Consider the following 14,634-nt stretch of genomic DNA (forward strand, 5'->3'; position numbering starts at 1 on the left):
TACCTTTAGGGCAAGTAATAATAATGGACAAGCTCATTGTGCTTATATAGATCATAATTGGGGGAGTTGGCATCTAAGTTGAAGGACTTATCATCATATATAATTTTGCAAACTATGTTCTCTTCATTTGAGTTGTGTAATGTGCCACCTATTTTGGTTGAAAATCATATATATATGGATTTGGTTAGGAAATTATTTATTTATATTAGAGACGAGAACTTCAATGGTGTGTTTTTATACCTCACCTAACTAGTAACTTTCTTTCTATCCATCAAATCCATTATACATGTATCAATGAAGACTATGGTATTCATTACTAATTTGATTATCACCATAGACATGGAGATTAGAGGTGTCATTTCTACTAGGGTGGTGAATCATGTATCTTAGTTGTACTTCTATTCTTTGTTCTTATTGATGATTTTGATTCTATAAATGATGATCACACTTCTTGTGTGGATATTGATCTTAAGGATAACTTTGACTACTTGAACTTGGGTATTTCCATTAATGATCTGGTTCTTGAGCCTTTCATTTCATCTCCTCCTATCAATATTACATCTACCTTTTCTCTTGATGATACTTGTGTTTCTATAATTTTGTCCTTTTGTAATTTATCATAGTTAGAATACATTATCTTCTCGACATAATTCCTTGGGATGACTATTTTATAGACATTGTAGGTTTTCTTGTGGATTCCTATCCTATAACTTTGGGATTCATAATTGATAGTATTCATCTTCTCTTTGATGGAAATGATCATTCTTTAGTTATTGTGAGGGAACACTTTGACCCTCCTTATTATTCTCTTCATAATCATCATTCTCAATTTCAAATGAATATGGGTACTTTGGACTAGAATTTGAAGGGTATTCCTTTATCTTCAGAGGAGATGCATGAGTTTTTGGGTATTGTTCTACATTTATCTTCATTAAATCCTAGACAATATTTTTTTCTCAATGTGGTCTATTACATCAGATTTGGAGGAGGCAACTTTCAACATTGACATGAGTACACTAGAACATATTTTAGAGTCTTTATACATCTTAATATTTATTCTCACATCTTCCTTTCAAGATTGGGGAGATTTTAATCATTCACCTTTTATTTTGTATCTTCTTAAGGGGATGAACATTGTTCAACAATTGTGGAGAATCTTATACATCCAATTTGTAGCATTTAACATTTGTGTAAGTTTATATTGAGGGGGGATACTTGGTCTCTCTTCTCATTTGGGGGGGGGGTTTCCTCAAATGGGGTTTTCTCCTCATTATTCTTTGAGATTATTTTGTATTTATCTCTCTTTTTGGGAGTGTTTTCCTACTAGGTTTTTTCATTTTTATAGATTGTGAGAGATTAGATTGTGTTTATACATAGCTACCTAGCATGGAAAAATAATGAGGACACGCATTGTGTGCATAGAAAAACTCCCTAAGTTACATTTAGGGTGCTTGTTCTTATTATTAAGGTTTTGTACCTTGGCTTCTCTTCATCTAGGTCCAAATCACACATTGTGTAACTTTAATAAGGGACCACTTTGAACTTTTAGGAGCATATCCACTTTAGTTGGTGTTATCATGTTATTGCATTCCATTTTAATTAGTGACTTTGTCTTTTGTGGACTTATTACTTTATCACTGTGTACCTTTAGTGGACCCATTGATTCCATTTTGGAGATCGATCCACCTTTGGTGAACATGAGGCACTTTCATCTTTCACCTTAGGTAGGTGATAAGTTACCTCTTGATTATCATGTCATAATATTACAAAAAAAATCATAATCCTATACCTTCCAATGGTTGAACCCTTGTCTATTTAACCAAGAGGTCTCCTATGTACTAGCATTTGATTCTATTGCATTCTTGGTGAAAATGCATTTTGTCCTTTTCATGTTCATTCTATCTTGTCATTATGTTTTCCATGGGCCTTTAGATCTTCAATGCCTTTCTTTGTAGCCAAATCTTAGACAAAATAAATAAAGAAAATATTGTAAAAATCATGAAAGAAAAATGTAGTAAAATAAATATTAATTATTAATTGGTACCTACATTCAATTAGAAAATTATGTACAACTATTTTTGTGAAGATGAGCTTATACTTGATTAAAAATTTGTGTACGATTATATTCATGAACGGAAAAATTATTTTTTATTTAATAACTAAAAGAAAAACTAATAGTAAGACCTTTGGATTGCATTATCTCTATAATATATTATAAATACAATCCTAAGAAAAATAACAATCAAATGTTTTAGGTGATTAAGGATAAAGATATCCTTGAAAATCAAGATTCAAGTAAGTAGATAGATCTAGAGGATATCTCTAGTGCAGAGTAAAGAGAATATTGTAGATCCTATGAATTAGTTGGTAATCTATTAGAAAAATGAATTAGAATGGGAAGATTTATAAGAATTAGAAGAGATAGAGGAAGGCAAAATACTTGAGGAAAGGAGTCACACTCTGGTTTTAGAGAATATATAGGTCGTTGAACTTTAGTTTCAAGAGCCTCCCCTTTGTCAAGAGATTATTTCCTTTAAAAATGTCCTTGAATCCAAAGAAATGGATGTGAATTTAGAAAAGAAGGAACCTAGACAGAAACAGACTCAAAGAAAGAAAATAGAGAAGAAAGGTAATACTATTTCTAAAGGAGTGGAGACTCGAAGCAGTAAATTGGAGTTGTGTTTTCCAAAACTGAAGCTGAATGTTGGTACTCTAGAGAAACTTGGAAGGAAAATATCTAAAAAAACTAGAGAAAGTGAAAGTTTACATAATATTGTTGATGCGAAACAGTAAACTATTCTAGATTTTACCCCTTAAAAATTATGATGAATATTATCACTTGGAATATTAGGGGGTTGAATAGTATTCATAAATTAGATATTGTTCAAAATTTTGTTAGAGAGCATAAACTAGATATTTTAATGCTCCAAGAAACCAAAATGGATAAAGAGAAAGCTGAAAAGCTTAAATCTTTTAACAATTACTACATAATGGCTAGTAGCTCAGAAGGAGCCTTAGGGGGAATAATGATTATGTGGAAGCATTCTTTGTTCTTAGGTAACTTGTTGAATGCTAATAAACATTTTATGGTGATCAAGATAAAGAGTATTGCCCAGAATAGTGAATGGTATATTGTCAATGTGTATGCACCTAACATCAAGAGTGCAAGAAAAAAGTTGTGGGCTACTCTTTCTAACATAAAGAGTAATGATTATTATGGTAGATGGATTTTTTTGGGGGATTTTAATGTTTTGCTTTATGAGAATGAAAAAAAAGGGGGAAATGCTAGTTAGTTGGATGGTAGACTAGATTTTATGGATTTTATCAACAAGGAGGGCTTAATGGATTTAGATCTTCATGGTATTGAGTTCACTTGGAGTAACAAAAGGATAGGCGATGAATTTATCCAAGCTTGCTTGGATAGAGTTCTTATATCTCCTTATTGGATTAAAGATTTTGTGTGTAATCATAAGGTTATTTAGAAGATTGGTTCAAACCATTTTCCTTTGATTTTTAGTACTGAGACTATCCATAATAGAAAGAATTATCCTTTTAGATTTGAGAAAATGTGGTTTCAACATCCACAATTTGAAGATCGGTTGGCTGAATGGTGGAACATAAATATTGAAGGCACAACTCTATTTCGTGTGGCTTCTAAATTCAGAAATGTCAAAAAGAAAGTTAAAATTTAGAATAAAAGATGTTCTGGTAACATTTTTTATAACAAGTCTAAAATTAAAGAGGATTTACAATTAATCCAAGATAGAATTCAGAGGGAATGGTACTCCATGGATTTAGTGATGGAAGAAAATGAGAAAATGATGGAATATCATGATATTGTTACTAAAGAAGAAATTTACTGGAGGCAGAGATCTAGATCTATTTGGCTTGATGAAGGTGATAGAAACACTAAATTTTTTCATTTATCTACTTTAAAACATAGAGCTAAAACTCATATTTCAAGTCTTAATAAAGGTAGTGAGAAGTTAACTGAGGAAAAGGAAATTTTGGAGGAAATGATCTCCTTTTTCTCTTCTTTTATGTCTTTAAATCCTAATATTGACTTGACTCATCAGGCAGAGTTGTTGGATGTTATTCCTTCATTGGTTACTAAAGAGAAAAATGGAATGTTGTGTTATATCCCTAAGGAAGAGGAAATTTATAAGGTTGTTTAATAATTAGGTGGGATAAATCACCATGGCCTGATGGTTTTCCTATGTTGTTTTTTCATAAGGGATGAAATCTGATTGGGAAAGATGTGTGTGATGCTATTAAATAATTTTTTGGGGCAAAAAGGATGTTGAAGGAAATCAATTCAACTTTCCTATGCCTTATTCCAAAAAGGGTTGGTGCGGATTCTTCGGATCAATTCAAGTCTATTAGTTTATGTAATTCTTGTTATAAGATTATTTAGAAAGTCCTGACTTTGAGGTTGTTTCTTTTGTTGCCTTCTCTTATTTATGAGCAACAAAATGCTTTTGTTCCTGGTAGAAAAATCCTTAATTCTATTATATTTGTGCATGATAACATCCACTCTTTATCTCTTTCTAACAATTAGGGCTTTATTATGAAAGTTGATATTGGTAAAGCCTATGATAGATTTGAATGGGCCTTTCTTCATAAGATCTTATTATCTTTTGGTTTTAGTGTTAATGTAGTGAAGCTAATTTTGCAGATGATCTCTACTACTATGGTTGTTGTTCTAGTTAATGGATGTTCACGAGATTTCTTTAAACCTACCAAGGGGTTGAGACAGGGAGACTCTTTATCTCCTATCATCTTCACTATTATGGCTGATTCTTGGGCAGATATGTTGGGACGTTGGTTTCTCTAGGGGAAATTAAAGGTTTTCGGCCCTCTTCTCATCCTCTTATTTGTGCCCGTGAACAATTTGTGGATGATACAATTTTTTTGGGAAAAGTTGAGGTTAGAGAAGCAAGGAATCTCAAAAAGTCCCTTAACCTCTATTCTTTTGCATTAGATCAATTGATCAACTAGAGTAGGAGTTATGTGTATTTTATCAATACCCTTGTTTCTAGACAAAGTAAGATTGCTAATATTCTTGGCTACTCCATAGGGTCTTTTCCTTGTATTTATCTAGGTCTCCCTCTAGGACCTAATCCCTTAGACTCTTTTTGGGGAGATCTTATTACAAAATTCAACAAGAAACTGGTAGGATGGAAAGGTAAGTTATTGAGTCAAGTTGGCAAATTACTCTTCTCAAGGCTTGTCTCCAAAGTATTCCTACGTATGCTTTGAGTCTCTTTGGGATTCCAACTAAATATGTTGATTCTATAAACAAAATCTAAAGGAACTTCCTCTAGTTTGGTTATGAGGATAAGAAGAGAATGACATTAATTGCTTGGGATCAAATTTCTAAGCCTAAAATGGATGGTGCTCTGGGATCAAGTCAAGTTAGGAGTATTTGCTAAGCATGGTTGGAGAGTTTATCATGATAATAAGGAGTGGAGTACTATTTGGAAACATAAATACTTCTTTGATGCTCCCTCTTTATCTAATTTTCTTTGTTATCCAGGTGTTTTATCTCCTTCTTCTATTTGGGGAGTTGTACAGGGAGCTAAAATATTTTAATCAAAGGTTGTATTTGGAAAGTGGGTAATGGGCATAAAATCAGGTTCTGGGATGATATTTGGATTCTGGATCATCCTCTGATTAAGGATTATGAGGATAGAACTCTTCTTGATAGATGTAAACAAACTTTTGGTATTCTTGTGGAGAATTACTAGATTAATAATGAATGGGTTAACCTTGTTGAATGTAATATGGCTTTTTATAGTATTCGGTTAATCTTGAATGCCTTTACCCTTTATCCTCTTATTGAAGATAAAATGGTTTGGGAATTTGAATCAAGAGGTTGTTTTAAAGTCTCCTATGTTTTTATAATTGAGGAGAAGGGATTTAGACCTTTATGGACTAAATCTTGGATTAAAGGTCTTATTCTTAAAATAAACATTTTTTTTCTGGATCTTGCTTCAAAACAAAATTTTAACATTGGACAATTTGCCAAAAAGACGGGTTTATGTGGTTAACAAATGTAACCTATGTAAAAAAGACTCTGAAGACATAAATCATCTTTTCTTAAATTGAAATTATAGTCAAAAAGTGTGGAGTTACATTCTTAACTACTAGAATTTAGATTGGGTACAATAGAATAACATTGATCAATGCTTCTAAAGCTGGACATGTCCTTCTAAGGAGGTTAATATGGGTTTTATGTGGAAAATAAATCTACCCCATCTCTAGTGGGGAATCTAGAAAGAAAGAAATAATAGATTTTTTAGAGACAAAGAAATTTCTGAGTGGGTTCTTGGTCATAATATAATTAGAGCTATCAAGGAAAACTTCAATTCTTACAGAAAACTGAGTGATAATATCCAAATCAACAATCCTATGCAAACTAAAGGCTATAAAATCAAAATTGATGATCAGAGGTAGAATGTTAAATGGGAATCTCCTCTTATGGGTTGTATTAAAGGAAACTTTGATGAGGCTACTAAAGGCAATGGTGGCAAAGCTGGTTGTGGAGAGGTTTCGAGGGACCATACTAGCAAAATTGTTGATGTTATTGCCATCCCCATTGGGATTTCAACTAGCCATAAAGCTAAAGCTACGACAACACTATATACTATGAGGCTAGCTATGGAAATTGGTTATCAAAATCTTTGGATGGAAGCATATTCGCTTAACATAATTAATATGCTCAATAACAAGAATTTGGTTGCTTGGACAATTTAAGGAAGTATTATGGAAATCAAAAACCTTATTAATAAATTTGATAATATAATATTCTCTCATATTTTTTGAGAGGGTAATTCAGTTGCTGATTGGATTTCCAACCAAGTTGTCTATAGGGAAAGCAAGTTGAGGTGGCATGATGACCTATGCAAGGATGTGGAGTTGATGGAAATTGTTAATTATGATAGGACACATGCTAGAGAAGGAAATATTTCTTAAGATTGGAAAATTTATGAAGAAGAGTGGTGGGCTTATTGAGGATAGTTTGAGATTCCCTAGGAAATCTTTTTGGATAATAATGAATTGCATTTGGCACATAAGTAAGGTTATTAGCTCATCGGTAATATTTAACACTTTATTACCTTTTTCTAGTTTTTGCTACTCTGGTGTTTTGCAGAGAAAATTAGGTTTTCAAGATGGGAGGGGAACCAAGAAAGCAAGAGCCAAGTAATTGCAAGGTTTGGAAGGCTAAGTCCTCTATGTGGGAGATTTTGCAGAAAGGTAAAGTGACGACCTACATTGAGAGATTCCATGGGTATAGACTTCACATTACAAAAGTCTTCTTTAAAAACTAGTTTGAAGATAGGGTCACTTTACATGGGGTCATGGTGAAATTGATAGAAGAATTTATTGTTGAGGTTATGGGGCTTCCTATGGAAGGGATTAAATTCAGCAAGGAGACTAGTATCTCCAATGCGGCTTTCAAGAAATTTCCAAAGACAAAGCTGAAGAGAAGAATTTGGAAAAAAATGGGGACTTCTACGAACTAAATCAAATAAAATTCATCTAGAGGGATGTGTTGTCTTGTATCCATGATTATTTTATTCTTGATGGTAGGGTTAGGAGAGTCCATAAATTTCACTTTGTTTTCCTAAATCATTTTAGGCACAAAGATATGATTTCCTTTCCATTTTTTTCTAAAGTACTCTTTGCTTTTAAGCTTATATGCACATAGAAAGGAAGAGTCTCGTCATGTGCTTCATGAAGGCTTAATTTTACTTATTGAAAACTATTATAAAAGTAAGGCTATAAAGCCCTCATTGGTTCTTGAGAAAAGGGAAGGGTCTAGTAATGTTCCCCACTCTAAGAGAATAAAGGTGGAAGAAGGGGCTAGTGATAGCAAGAATATTTTCAAATGGGAGAGGACTAAGAAACATGTTGAGGAAATTACTGAATCTGAGAATTTGGATAATGATGAGAAAACAAAAATCGGGTATCTTAGTTTTAACCTGGAGGGTTACTTTGGGAGTAAAGGGGTGTCACCTAGTAAAGACAATGTGGAGGGAAGTAAGGATAGAAATATAGACTCAAATGTTGGGTCAGAAGCCCTTGGGGAGGATGAAGAAAAACAGAGTGATCACCCTTCTCATAATGTGAGTGAGGAGAAAATGGAGGACACTAGTAAGGAGATTGAAGAAAAAGGCCCTATGGGTAAGGACAACAACCAGAGTAAAGAGGATAATAAGGAAAGGATGGAGAATTTGGATTTTAATATTGATGCCCAGATCAATACTGTGACCACTACGATTAGTTCTGAGCCTAGGGATGTGGTTGATGGGAGGGATGACTCTTAGGATGCTAAACTTTCGTTTCTTCACACTGCTAAACTTAAAGTGGAAACTTCTCTTCAGAGTGATTCTTGGATGTATAATTAAATAATGGTTCTTAAGAAGAAAATGGGGGTTATGCAAAAAGAATTGGATCTTGAATGCACTAGGAGAACTCAGGTGGAAGTGAAAATTGGTAAAATCTTTAATAAAATTAAAGAATATGAACAGGAGCTTCATTACCTTATAAAGGAAAGTGGTCAAAAAATGGAACAGGTCACTTCTAGTCTATGTGCTGCAGTGGCCAGTCTAGGTAAGAAGAGTAATGAGGAGATAATGTCTCCTAGTAATGCAAGGATGGGGAGTCCAGGTGCTCCTAGTAAGAGAACTTGGAAGAGAACAAGGAAAAAGGTTGTTGAGGCTCTTGAGGCTCCTATTGTTTCTCTAGAAGACATTATCCAAAGTAATGCAAAAGAAGGTAAAGAGGTGGCAATCATTATCAAAGAGTTGTTGTAGATGCTTGTTGTGGAGCGAGTGCGCTAGTTGCTAGTCTGGGTGATTTTTCTAGTTTTTTTTTCTTTTGCTTTCTAGCTTGTTTAAACACTAGGTTTCAGGTCCTTATAAAACCTGGTCTCTTTTTATGGTTTAAACTTTTGGTTACAGGTTCCTATAAAACTTAGATTTGTTGTTTTAAACTTTAGGTTTTAGGTCCTTGTAAAAACTAGTGGTGCTTTATTGCTTATCTTTAGATTTTTGTAAAGGGTTTCGGGTCCCTTCAAAACTTGCTTTTACCATAATCTAAAACAATCAAATGTTTTAATATATTAATAATTTACTATTTTCAAAAAAAAAACTTAGCCACGTAAATTTAATTCTATTATTTTAAAATTGTATTATTTTGTATTTATTATTATGTATAATAACAAATTATTACCATATTTATATGAATAGTAATATTAATATGTATTCCAACACATAGTAGATGGAAGACGAATTAGATCAAGAAGATTGTCTAGGAATTCAATAATGGTACCATGGAAGTATAATATAGTTCAAAAAAACTAACCTAACATCCTCTAAGTTATGTTTGGAAGAATCAAATGAAGAAATGTGTGAGTGCAGACCCATTTTAGAAATATTTACATATTTCAAAAAACCAAAGCCACAACACAAATGAGGAAACATATGTAGCTTTGTAGGTCAAGGTATTACATGAAAGAATATAGAAAGGAAAAATAGTGATGATGAAGGAGATTGATACTAGTATGAAGGCCCTACATATAAGTATCTCAACAAAAGACAATAGAGTGATTTCCCTAGATTTAGACATTGTGGAATGGAATGAATCTTTGAAGCCTCCTAAGGAAAATCCCCTTTTCACATGAAATGGGCTAGTGAGTAGTTAAAATTTAATGGAGTCTAGAAGAGGTGTGATGGAGATTGAGGCTCTCATTTTGAGCTAAAAATTGTTCCTTAATGGATTTTAATAATCATAAGTTAAAAAAAGTAGTAAATAATACTAAATAAAGGTTTTTATTCTAATGGGAGGAGTGATCTTCTTCATCAAGAATTTAAAACTTGATTTTAACCTAATAAAGGCAACTATTAAGAAGGTTTTAATGTTCCCTTTAATGCCATTGAACTTTTCTAGAGGTTATCCTATGACTTTGCTTAGCATTGGCTAACATGTGATTAGGGGACCTTTCTGAGGGTGACCTATGGCTCTTGCATTGGGCTTTTGGTGCTTATTTCAATATTCTTCATCTTAGTGTCCCATTTTATTTATGGTATGCCTTCAAGAGATCATTCAAGACACTTTGATCCATACTTAATGTTTTTAGTAAGTTACTTGGATATTTTGTTCATATTTACTATTTATATTAAGTCACCGGCTAGTCAATTAGTGTCATGTATATTTTTTGAAAGTGGATGGATGATTCCCATGAGTTGATATTGCCAATTATTGATGGTTTAAAGGTTTAAATTATTAAATAATTAGCAATTTTAACTTTATTATATTAAATAAATCTATGATATGATAACATAAATGGGGTTGAAGTGATTTTCACATTGTTTGAGTTAAAGTGACTCATTCTAGCATCAAGTGAGTTATAGTGTTTTAAATAATTGAATATAGTGCTTTATGGAGATAAGTATCAAAATTGGGAGATATGAGGCAAATATACAATTGATTCATCAAGAATTCAACATTGTACTACATTATCAAATTGTTAAAGGCTTCAAGTAGAAATATCTTTAGATGATTTGACAACTTGGAAATCTAATATTTGGAGGTGAGCATTGTATTTTTGAATTGTTTTATGGAATTATTATCGTCATTCATATTTATGTTTTACACCTATAAAAATCTATATCAAAATTTAGTTCAAAGGGGTTAGGATTTTTTAGAGAAAGAACTTGATAGAATTTTATTGCTATGTTGTGTAATATTCTACAATTGAATCATATGTAATTCCTCATTCAACTATGCCCTATTTTAGCATGTATAAGCTCCCAAATTAATTCTCTATAATTTAGCCCCAATTTCACTTTTGATTATAGCATCCCCTCTACAATTAGGACCCATGGTATAGATTTATGTCCAGGGTGGGGGGAAATGCTAACCCAATTGCCTTATTCTTGAGAATATGCCAACCTAGTCAACATATTACTTGATTTTTCTCCAAAATATGAAGGGGGAGGTCTTAATGAATGGGAAGTTCATTAAAACTCTCATTGGCCATCTTAGATTTTTGAGATCTAAAATGTTTGTTAGGATTATATAAGAAACCTACCTCTCCTGATTTGGGTAAGTGTTCATAATAACAAGATAATGCCACATAACCCTATGTAAAAATTCAAGATCTCTATCATCTCAAGCATTATAAGGATAATTTCAAGAATCTGAGGCATTTCCAAGGTAATCTTATTGTTTAAGGGGGAAATAGAAGCACTCAATAAGATGTGTATATCAAATGAAAGTTTTAGAAATGTAAGGGAAAGAGAGGGCTTCCAAACATAACCATCAATATAACCCAAGTCTAGTTAGCAAGGCCCAAACGATGAAGGGATATCAATATAGAACCTAAAATATGCATGGAAATATGCAAGAAAGTATCTCCATGCAATATAAACAAACCTTATATTTTTTATTGATTAATTTAAATTGAAATCTAGAGTGATTAACTTAATCAGGGTTAATGAATTTAAAAGGAAGAAACACAAGTACACCCCCAGTTATGCAAGTAATCAGATCTTAAATGTAAATGCGTAAGAAAGAATATAACTGATGCTTAAAATGTGAATAGAAAATCACATAGAAGGTTTGAAAATAACATTGATAGAACGGAAAGCAAATATGGAACAAGGAAGGTGGGAGGAACAAAACCTAGAAAGTGATATGTCCCGAGAAGATTTTTCTTTGAGTCAATGTATACATTACAATAGTGGGTATGTTTCATTTTTAAAGTAAGTATGACTTTTTGAAAATGTGTACTTGTGACTAAAACTTTTGTTAATCCTAAAATTTCCATGAAAAGGGTTATACTCAGATTGGTATCTAGAACTCCAATCATGAACTTGCATATAAAGGGGAAATGACTTTATCTATTTGAGGATGACTTGCCTTGGTCAAGCCCTATGTGAGAAATTAACTTTCAAATTAAATAAAATATAGAGTATGTAAGGAAGATGTATACCAAAAATATGACACACTTCTATAAACCCTTACTCTCAAGAATACCCATGAAAGAGAGAATCTCAAGAGGTGGCTTATAACTCTCTATCTATAATATGCAGAGGTACAAAATGGTAGTTTGGTGGCTCTCAAATGAACCAAGCTATGCAACCCTTGCAAGGTGCACCATAGAATGAGAGATTAAAAGATGAGAGAAAGAGATATAACATCCAAGAATCACAATGAGAATGAAATGCAATGCAAGATAAACTAAGATGATATGCAAGGTGAAAGATATGTTAACAAATATGAAGGGTTACAAGCTTCCTATCTAGACTATGTGATCTAAGCTATGAGAATAAAAATAGCTAAGCTAAAATTTCATGATGCAAGCAATGAGAAGGAAAATATGAGAGTGCAAATGCAAGAATGATCCAAGTTCTCCAAATCTCCAAAGTCACCTAGAAATTTTGCGACATAATGTTAGTACAAAGCATAAGACATTGAGAATGAGGAAAGAGCCCTTCTTTTTAAAGATAAATGGACATTTGAGATTAAGAGGTAAGAGAGGTCTAATTAAGGTTGGATAATCCATCTTGAATGATCCATGTGCACAAGCATGTCGCCTAATCAAGATCAATGGTGGGCTTTAATAGGAAAAATATGTGTGGAGGAGAATTAAAGTTATTTTAAAAATAGAAGATTCCTCTCACATAGAAAAATGTACCCCTCATGTGAGACAAAAAGCCTTTTATTTTATTTTTAAAATAGGAAAATGCTCTATGTGTGCACACTTAGGATAGGGAATTTTGGGGACTTTATTTAATAAAAGGGAGAACATTCTTTCAATTAAATAAAAGACTTAGGATAAAGTGGGCAAACCATAGGTTATAATTGAATAAATAACAAAGTGATGATTTGATAAAAAATAATCAAAAGATAAATTATGCAGAAATGCTAGAATAGGGACTCATAGTCTAGATGACCATTTTTTGGTGATTATAGAAGAAAGATAAACTATAAATAATTCAGCTTGCTTGATCAAACCCTTGTTAGGAAGGACTTTGTAATGCTTGATGTTGTTGATGTTAAATCTTCAATGACATGTAGGAAATCTCCACCAATGAGATGAATTGTGAATACCAACTCATGAAGCCATGGATGTAGATGTTCTTGAAGGAAGAAGAAAAATAAAAATAAATTCAATGGATGCAATGAACATCTACTCCTTTAATGCATAATAATGGATGCTAGATATTGAAGAGGAAATACCCTCAATGAATCCTCAAATGCCTTGAATGCCTTGAGTACTTGAAGAAGCCATTGTAGTTGATCATAGAAGTGGCTTGGATCCATATGAAGTCTCTTCATATGTGTATATGATTCTATATATGAAAATAAAATTCTCAATCTCCTTTAAATACTAGTTTTTGGGATTGAAAACAAAGCAAGGTGATCGAAGAATTGAAAAAACCAATTGAGAAACCTAAGAGGAAATAAGACCAAAAAATCAGTAGGTCCTAGTTATAGGTAAACTTGAATTGAATTATACCCAAGGGAATGTTGGGGTGTACAATTTCAAGGTGTTAGGGGTTGTGCAAAAAGAATTAGGAAATGAATGCAAATGGAGTACGAAAAAGAGCTTAAAATAGAGTCGTTCAAGAAAAAATGAATCCATGGACCATACCTTCACTAAATAGAGGGAGATAAAGTCTTAAATGATGGTTGTTTCCATTTTAATATTGTAAATTCAATCCCCACTTTAATAGGAATATGAGCCTAACTCATGCTCTCAATAAAGTAGACCAAAAGAAAGAGATAACCTTATCATGACAAAGGAGACAAAGAAAATACCAAGCCTGAATGAAATTGAGTCCTAACCAATTCCAAAATCATTATAAGAGAGATGTCACTAACACACACAGAGAGATCAAATTTCTTGATAATATTTATGTTCCTTATTGTGAACTACACCAAGGGGATAGGGTTGAATAGTCTAGTTGGTTTGTGTGTAGGGTAGCCAAACCTATAAAAAAAGGGTAGGATCAAATAGTATAGGGGGGTTGCATGCCTAATAGTCAATCCTACAAATATTTTCACCTTGTAGAAGCTTTTCATGTGGAAAGGTCCCACAATATAGTGCCCCTATATCATAAGGATGCTTTGTGCATGTTCTAGGATAGATTAAATGGTATATAAAGTTTTATAATGTAGTCAATCGATCCAAAGTTATATAAAAAGAGAAAAGGAGAGAAACTAGCCCTGGTAAGTTGTTTTATGCTAGTGTACTCTATGTGTGCTTGAAATGAAAAAAAAAAATGCAATGGGGAGGCTAGATATGCCCCCCTAAGATGGAAAAATAAGTTTTTTATTTTTGGCATCTTAAGGAAGTGATGAACAAGGATATATCAACATCAAGATAGTATCCTTAGCAAACACCCATTCCAAGTGAAAGAGGTTAGAGCTCTTACGAATTTGTGGAGGAGAAGAATGTGATGAGATTGTTAGCCCCAACTGATAATGTTGTTAATGTATGCGAAAGAGGCATATCAATTTTTATGTTGTCATTGATGTCAAGGCTTAATTGGTGAGACATTATGCTAATTCAATAGAGTGCCTTATCATTTTAGAGGATTTGAAGAAAGTATAATGATG

Source organism: Cupressus sempervirens, chromosome 3 (genome assembly GCF_028749045.1).
Source record: "Cupressus sempervirens isolate cs-2001-9-10 chromosome 3, ASM2874904v1, whole genome shotgun sequence".
In the NCBI taxonomy this organism is placed as follows: domain Eukaryota; kingdom Viridiplantae; phylum Streptophyta; class Pinopsida; order Cupressales; family Cupressaceae; genus Cupressus; species Cupressus sempervirens.